This window comes from Pinus tabuliformis, chromosome 3_1, assembly GCF_031772625.1.
Source record: "Pinus tabuliformis cultivar Carrire ecotype Pingquan chromosome 3_1, CPIR1, whole genome shotgun sequence".
NCBI lineage: Eukaryota > Viridiplantae > Streptophyta > Pinopsida > Pinales > Pinaceae > Pinus > Pinus tabuliformis.
The window spans coordinates 906111022-906119185 of NC_142301.1; the positions used below are offsets into that span (position 1 = coordinate 906111022).

Here is an 8164-nt window from a genome sequence, read left to right on the forward strand (position 1 = left end):
TTGAATGAATAGTGTTAATTTTTCATTAAAGTAATGAGTAAGCAAATAAGTACAAGCTTTTGAGCTGGAAGTAGAGTTTTGTGTCAATGACATTTTGGTGTTGAACACAGAGCATCTAATGCACTAAATGTATAATGAACCACATGATAATAAAGAGTAAGTGGTAACTCTCAGTTGAACGCCATTATAAATGTTATGCTTAACTTTACTGAAAACAACACATAATTAAATAGAGAGAAGTAGCAGGTCACATTACAGGTCATAGTGAAGACCCCAAGAGTCTGGATCAAACCTTAAAAGAAAACAAATGGCTCAAAGACCCTTTTATTAATGTAAAAGGTTACATGTTGATCGTCTGTATGGGAAGGGTCTGACTATTCTTGTCCACTCTTGATGTATCAATTTCTAACTTGTGCTATTATACAAAGAATGCCACGTGGGCGTTAAAGGAGTTGTTTCTTCTTCTAAGTGTGAGGGTAGCTCGAGGCCCTTGGAGGAAGGCTTAGCAAGCCTTGCATCCTCAATAGACTAGGCATCTGCTGCTAGCATCCTCGCGTTACTAGTCGGGCACCGTAAGTCTTTTCACAACACCAAGGAGCTGCTTGGAGCCTTGAGAAGGGTGTTGACACTAATGATGTGTGGTAGGAGAGGTGGAAACCCTTCAGGAGTTCACACCAAACCCGTGGGGAATAATAGCCATTGGAATGCCTCAGCTACCATGCCTATAACTCCCTCTACGAGTTCAAGGAAAGAAGGAGGGGTCGAAACACATTAAGGAATCTAACACCCAAGCTTAGGAGGGGTAGCACTGTAGAACATCTAAAATACCTAAAGTTGTTGGTACCAAGTATCAACATCGATCTGGGGGTCTGCGGAACCTCTGAGGTAGAGCTATCGTCGAGGAAAACAACTCAAGATGACCAATGTAGAGATGAGACTTATTTCCACGATGACCATAAAGGTCTTCCTCTAATTCATTTTATATGGAAAGGAAGGGATCCATTAGTCGATTCATGGTGAAGGAAGAGAGCCACTTTGATGCGACGCATAGAGGAGTTCTCTAACCTTATAATGTAGATTTCCTAAACCTTATCCCACCTCGAAGAGGTAAACCCTACATGTGGCGACCCCATACTAGTTGTTGAGATTTCACAATGTAGTGGTTTGTTAAAAATGTACCCCTTGTCAAGTGACGCGATCAACCTCAAGTCAGAGGTTGGAAGTCGGGATTACTACGGAAGAATACCATAGCGGAAGAAGAGAGCTGACCTCGACTAGGCTGAAGGGAAAAGAGAAAGACCTTAGGAGGTCAGGTGCTAAACCAAGTCGAAGGCAGGAAGTTGGGATGTGGTGAGGAGGTTGAGTGGGAACGATTATAAGACCGACTGCGATAAGGTCAGAGATCAGAGGTCGGACCGAGAGAAGTGAGAATGTTTCAGGAAAGTTAGATTAGCCCCAACCACTCCACGCACCTAAATAATGCTTGGACCTAAGACAGACTCCCACGTGTTAGATGGGAAACGAGGTTGATAAAATTACTCTTTCCTCTGAGATGCAAAATCTCCTAATCTGGATATTTTGTCAAGGCAATATTTCACATCACCAAGTTCGTATCAACGAGGTAGGCGTGATGGTGAAGGTTAGTTTGAGTCTATGATAAATTGTACAAAAGAAGAAGTTGAAAGTTATAAGTCGCATTCCCATAACTGTGCCTTGGGAGATTGACTTGCATAATTTCTACTCCCCTTTTTATGGATTAGCAGGGTTGGGTACATCACATTTGGACTATTCAATGAAAAGATAGCCATGTCAATTTTTCATTTTTTTTTTTTGGATATTACTTGCATTGATCCGCTATTTTACATATTGAACAATGCATTTCAATGTCAATTTTTGTTATGTATATGTGGATTGTATAGAGTCTTCTGTTATTGCTTATATGAGACTACACAAATGGTGGTTCTTTTTTGTATTGCTATATTTGAAATATTGTTTATATGTATGTATGTCTTTGTAATATGGAAGGTTGATTGTTATTATTTAAATTTATTTAGTATTGAAATTTACTTCATGTATAAAGTGAGTGAGCATAAACACTTCAACTTGTTGAAGATGTAACATTAGATACAAGATTGAAAAGCGAAATTATAAAAGAATTGAAATTTGTTGTAGAAATGTTAAGTGAAGGAACAAGCAAGCATACTTCGAAAAGAGCTAGGTTGCTTGGTTCACGTGAGAGAGTGAATGAATATCACCGGCAATGGCATTAGTAGAATAAGGATGTAGTAAATGCACATAGAAGAGTTGCATATCAGGAAAAGAAAAGAGCTTCAATAAATCATCAACATAATGAAGTTGATAATCGTAACTATGGGAACATGAGTAGTATAATGGGAAGAATAGTTTCTTGAAATGTTTGTTTGCAGGGATGTTGAAGATGTTGAAAAATTGTTTAAGACTAATGTTTATATGTATATATGTGTGTATGTCGTTGTCTAACCGATCATGATTGTTTTATGTTGATGTTTATGTATATTTATGTATGTATCCATGCATCTATGTCACTGTCCAACAGGGTTGTCAGGGATCATTCTTGTGGAGGAATGGTTTCTTATGCAGGTGAATGGCATGAAGAGATTCTTGGTTCTTGAGGAATCAAGTGGGAAGAGTAGTCTGATAAATATCTGAGTTCAATATCATGTGGATATGAATTGATATTGTATGTGTGTATTATGCCTATGTTTATGTTATGACATCTAACTTTGAGGAATACATCAGTTGAATGAAAGCAGTGACATCTGAGGCATGCTAGGATAAGCATGGATGGCAGAGAGACACTAGAAGTAGGGTTGCTTGGTAGAGACAATGTGGTTTTGGATGTGTTGTACTACTATTGTGCATATGTTGTATATGTTGTACATGTTGCATCTGCGATGTTGTGCGCATGCGGTGTTTTATATTCAGTGATTGTACCTATGGTGATGTGTACATGTAATATATATAGTATTGTGTGCATGTTGTATGTATGGTGTTGTGTCTACATTGCATATGCAGTGCTGGATATAGATGGTGCTATGTACATGCCGGATATGCGGTGTTGTGTACATATTGTACTATGTGCATGATGGATATACAGTGTTGTGTGCATATGGTGGTGGGTGCATGTTGAATATGTAGTGCTGTGTACATGGGGTGTTATGTACATGTTGTACATGAAGTGCTATGTACAAATGGTGTTGTGTGCATGTTTTACATATGGTGCTATGTACATATAGTGTTGTGTGCATGATTGTAAAAGTGGTGTTGTGAGCATGTGGTGTCGTGTATATGTTGTACATATGGTAATGTGTGCAGGTGGTGTTGTGTACATGTCGTGCATATGGTGTTGTGTACATGTGGTGTCGTGTATATGTTGTACATATGGTGTCATGGACCTTCATATCTTGGAAGTCCCTCTCCAAATAGACACGATGATATTGGAATAACTCCTTTGTGTCATATTAGGCAAGCGAGTAGGAAACTTACCAAGCACATAGTCTTCTTTTCAATCATCTCATAGACTGATAGAAGTTTTTTTGTTAGCTCACCCATACCCACATTTAAATATTATAATTTCAAAACCTTTGATGAGAAATTGATGTCAAGAGAATTAGTTTTTGAGTTAGCACACCCATTCATACATTTAAATATTGAAATTTGATGAGAATTTGTGGATGAGAGAATTGGAAAAAGACTAAATCATTGTCCCTTTATCCTTCTCGCTAAGATCTAAGATTTATGTGTGATAGTTGACTAGTTTTTGGGTAAAATCATTGTTGATTTCAAACCTCTGGGATCCATATCGTTATCAAAATGTATTTGAAATTAATCATATCGTTGTTTTTGAGTCAATGTTTCCAATCATATATTCTGGTTCATCATGAGGACAAGAACAAGAATCTTGAGGATGATCCTTGTCATAATGATGAACCATAATAGAACATTGACTCAAAATTAACAATATGATTAATCCGAAATACATTTTGATAAAACCATCATCTTTAACTTGCACACCATAAAATATACATAGTCAAGGTCATTTATAGCGAGAATTAGATAGTAGCATTGTCTTGTCTCCCTCTGACATAGAGGGCTGAACTGATATCTTAAAATGATAAGAATGGATAGAATTAAATTTATTATTTACGAAACGAATTTGAAAATATTTCTAAAATCTACCATTCAAATAACAACGTAAAAGTCCGTGTTGCAATAATCGTACTACCAACTAGCATGATATGCACCCATTGACCCACCGCATCAGGTGCACCGTTTGTTTATCGGAAATGGTCAAATTGCGTGACCAACTTCAGCCGCCTCGGTCCGCCTGTGAGGGAAGCGTTGCCACCGCCTTGCTTGTAGCAACTGTCGCTCACTTTCCTCTAAAATTCATGCCACGTCATATGGTTAGACCAAAGAAAGTGGGCTTTTCTTTCGTGATATTATTGTTATTTCTGGTTTCTGTTCTAATATCTACCATCGCAATCCTCTTGTCATGCTACCCACAAGACAGGATGACAAAGATCTATTAACAAAAATCTTGAATTTATAGAGATATTTCGAAAATATCTTATCATGTAAGTAAAGTAACTTGGCCACCGTTACTTTATTCGTTGACTGGCATGCAAGTTACAGCGATGTTTTACATATGCTTTAGCCCCTCAATGAGGCGGTGCTTGTCCTTTGTCTGAAACCATGTGACAAATCCCACACTACCTACACTCTATTTAAATCAATTTCATCAATCACTCTGTCAGTTTATGTTGTCTTCTTCGTCCCTCGCTCCCTCATATCACAACAATCAGCAACAACAGTTGGATTTCGGTTTCCTCATCACCAGTGATCTTTTTGAGTCCATGTAGATTGGAGTGTGGCCATGTCTTCTGCAACATTTGGACGACCCTACTGCAGAAGAGGAAGGGAAGAAAGTGGACCCTACAAATCCATTAATGTGAGTTTAAGGGCAGCAACAACTCTGTGCATTAGATGAGCGGCGCCGTGGTTAGTTGCACAAGGCACAGGTATACCCTAATCAAACGCGGAGTCTGAAAGGATCAGCGACGCCGATGAGGAATCTGAACGCCAACTGGGGTTTTGCTGGTATTGTGATATGAGATAGCGACGGGGCAAAGAAGATAAGATATGAAAATCGATAGAAAAGGAGTTTGTGTAAATGTCTGTCTTGTGTTTCTTTAGACTTTGCTGAGTGGCTGGTGGGAATTTATGGTGGTTGGATTATCAATGTATATGTGAATGACACATACAAATTCCAGGAGTTTCACTTGCACTCCGGCCAAGGCAAGGTATTGCTTGTTTTTAACCCAAAAAAATTGTTCATAGTCCTGTTGAGTTAATTGATAGTAAGTGATCTTGACATTATCGTAAGAATAGAAATAACAATCATTTTATGTTAATTATGTTTAATATCGATATCTTAAAATTTAGGACGGCATATCGTGGAACATAATGAGGTCCATGACTCGAGTGGTATTACTTAAAGCCTGTGTTTGAGCTCAGACATCATTTTTTTGGCATGTAATTGTCCATTATGTTACAGCGGTCGTAATTCAAAGTTAATTCTCAAGTCAGGATGGGTAAATCTTTAAGTGATAATTTTATTATCGATGTTTAATTTTCTATTCCTTAATTAATAATTTTATTATTAATGTTTAATTTGGTAATTTTTTTCATATTTGTAGGATGTTTGTCGTCAAATTTTGAGTTCTCCTTTTCTCATCCTTCTGCTTGGATCTCCTGGATAAACATCTTCCGTCGCACATTCACAGTGATCACTCTCCACCACATATTCAGCGAGAAAAATCGGGTTGCTGACTCACTGTCAATGACGAGGTACTTTTCCTCTCCCATAACTGATATTTCTGACTTTACACATTTTTTTTTATCAGTGATAGTTTAAATGGTCACATTCCATTTTATGTTTTCAGGTTTTTGGATTGTGAATATCTCTTTTTCTTCAGCTTCAAATACTTAATTTAGGTCAAACGGGAAAGCAAACAATAAGGATAGAAAATATAGTATTAGCACGACTTCTACTTTTTCAGTTTGGTGAAAATTGGAAAATCAATATAACAAGTATTTAGTAAAATTATTTTTGTTTTTGTTTTTATTCATATTCACATATGATGTTTTTTTGAAATGGCTGAATCATTTTTTTTAAAACGGCTCAATCATTTTTATTTTTGTTTGATATTAGTAGATCAATATGACGTTTTGAAACACCTAAATCCCCTTTCCTGAAAATTGTGTTTATTGTTAGATTAATATGATGTGGCGTTTTGAAACAGCTTAATGCTTTTTTGTTATTTCGGATGAATTCTAATTTCTAAATATTTGAAATTTTGAAAAGAAAAAAAATAGAAGGAATTTTAACTTTAAATATTGAAATTCTGGAAAATAAATAAATAATAATAATTTTTAACAATATTGAAATTTTTAAAAATAAAATTTGGTAGTGAAATCTAACTTCAATAATTTTTAAAAATAGGATTTTGTAATAAATTCCCGCCAACGTATAAGAAAAAGATTGAAAAATATTAAAATTCTCAGAAAATAAAATTTAATAATAAATTTCAGTAGAGTATTGAAATTCTAAAAAAAACAAAACTTTGAAATTTTCAAAAATCTAATTTGGTAATAAAATCAAAGCCCAACTACTGAAATCCGGAAAATAAAATTTGGACATTCTGGGAATAAAATTTGGTAATGAACTTCAATACATGGATACAAAAGTTGATATTTTACATTTACCCAGTTACCAAATCATGTCTCACTTTATAGTTGACATTTTAAAATTACTTGCAGACTGTGACTGTTCTCCAGCGATTATAGCAACATCATCCGGGCTCGATCTCCAGCGATTATAGTAGCAACATCATCCAGACTCGATCTCGGGTGACGTCGCGGTCAGTCTTCCCAATTACCGATTCCGCTTCCGCTGTTAAAAACAAAGAAACGAAAAGAATGCAGCATATGCTTTAACATCACAGATAAAGCCAAAACGAACATGGCATATGTGTCTCTTGCAGTGACATGATTAGGTTACCTCTATTGCGTTGTATCAATTCCTGCAGAATCCTCTCGCTCGCGACACAGTATAAATGACCGTCGAATCTTTGTCTCTGTTTATGAATGAGGTATATTGTCTGTGTTTTTCAATCTGATTTTTAAAATTGGTTTATTGTGAATTTCATTTAAATATATTATTTTTATTTTTGAAATTTAAATTGGTATATTGATCATCAGTTTTATTTAGATTTTGAAATCCAAACTAAAGTTTTCTAAGAAAGAAAAAAATGCTTTCATTTATATGGAATGAAAGTACGATATCATTTGCGGGCCATGTTTCTAGATTTTTCAAAATCATGAGATATAACCCAAGAGACCAGCCTTGTTGCCTTCCCAGTTGAACAATATTGAAGCTAAAATTGACTTATCAAAACCTGCCAAGAAAAACTTAGAAACAATACAGAACAAGACAAAAGAGGCAGACAGAAGCTAAAGCGGAAGCTCATAATCGAAACCCTGAGAGTGGACCTGTCCCGAGCGAAGCAGAAACTCATAATCGAATTCCTGAGAGTGGATCGAACCCGAGGATGCAGAGAATCCACGCTTTGACAATTCGTCAGATTCTATGTTTTGCTTGCAAAAAATGTGGGATAAGGAGATCTGTCGGAAGGATAGAGACAGAGTCTTGATGCTATGTTCCCAGTTGAGGAGGGTCGGTGTTTGTGGATTGCTGCAATCATTCGCCAGTCGATTACTGCGTTGGGGTTCCCAAAGATGGTAATAATCGTCGAGCCAATCCAATTAGCACAGTGTCGGATGCCCTATAATGCAAGTAGTTTGGCCTTGGGATTCGTGCCCGAACCATTGTGGCAAAAAAAAATTCCGAAAAGATGTGCATGGTCTACTTACATCACCATGCCACTGCCACACGAACCGAAAGACTTTGCTCCATCGAAGAAGCCAACAGGGAAGACTGTCCATGGATCCCTGGTGGGGCGGAGAGGGCGAGGAGACTGTTAGCCGCTATGGAGAATTCCTTGAAGAATGCCACAATTGAAGAGCTTGTCCTGTTGACTTACTCGTTGAATTGAGTCAAAGA

At 36.8% G+C, this 8164-nt stretch overlaps 1 long non-coding RNA gene across 1 annotated transcript; it reads left to right on the forward strand.

Annotated features, from left to right (window-relative positions):
* Positions 1–4818: 4818 nt before the first annotated feature.
* LOC149190579 (uncharacterized) lies at positions 4819–7186 on the forward strand. The gene is made up of 3 exons (XR_016256509.1): positions 4819–5342; positions 5739–5889; positions 6862–7186. It is a non-coding gene; the product is annotated as an uncharacterized LOC149190579 (long non-coding RNA).
* The last annotated feature ends 978 nt before the right edge of the window (positions 7187–8164 follow it).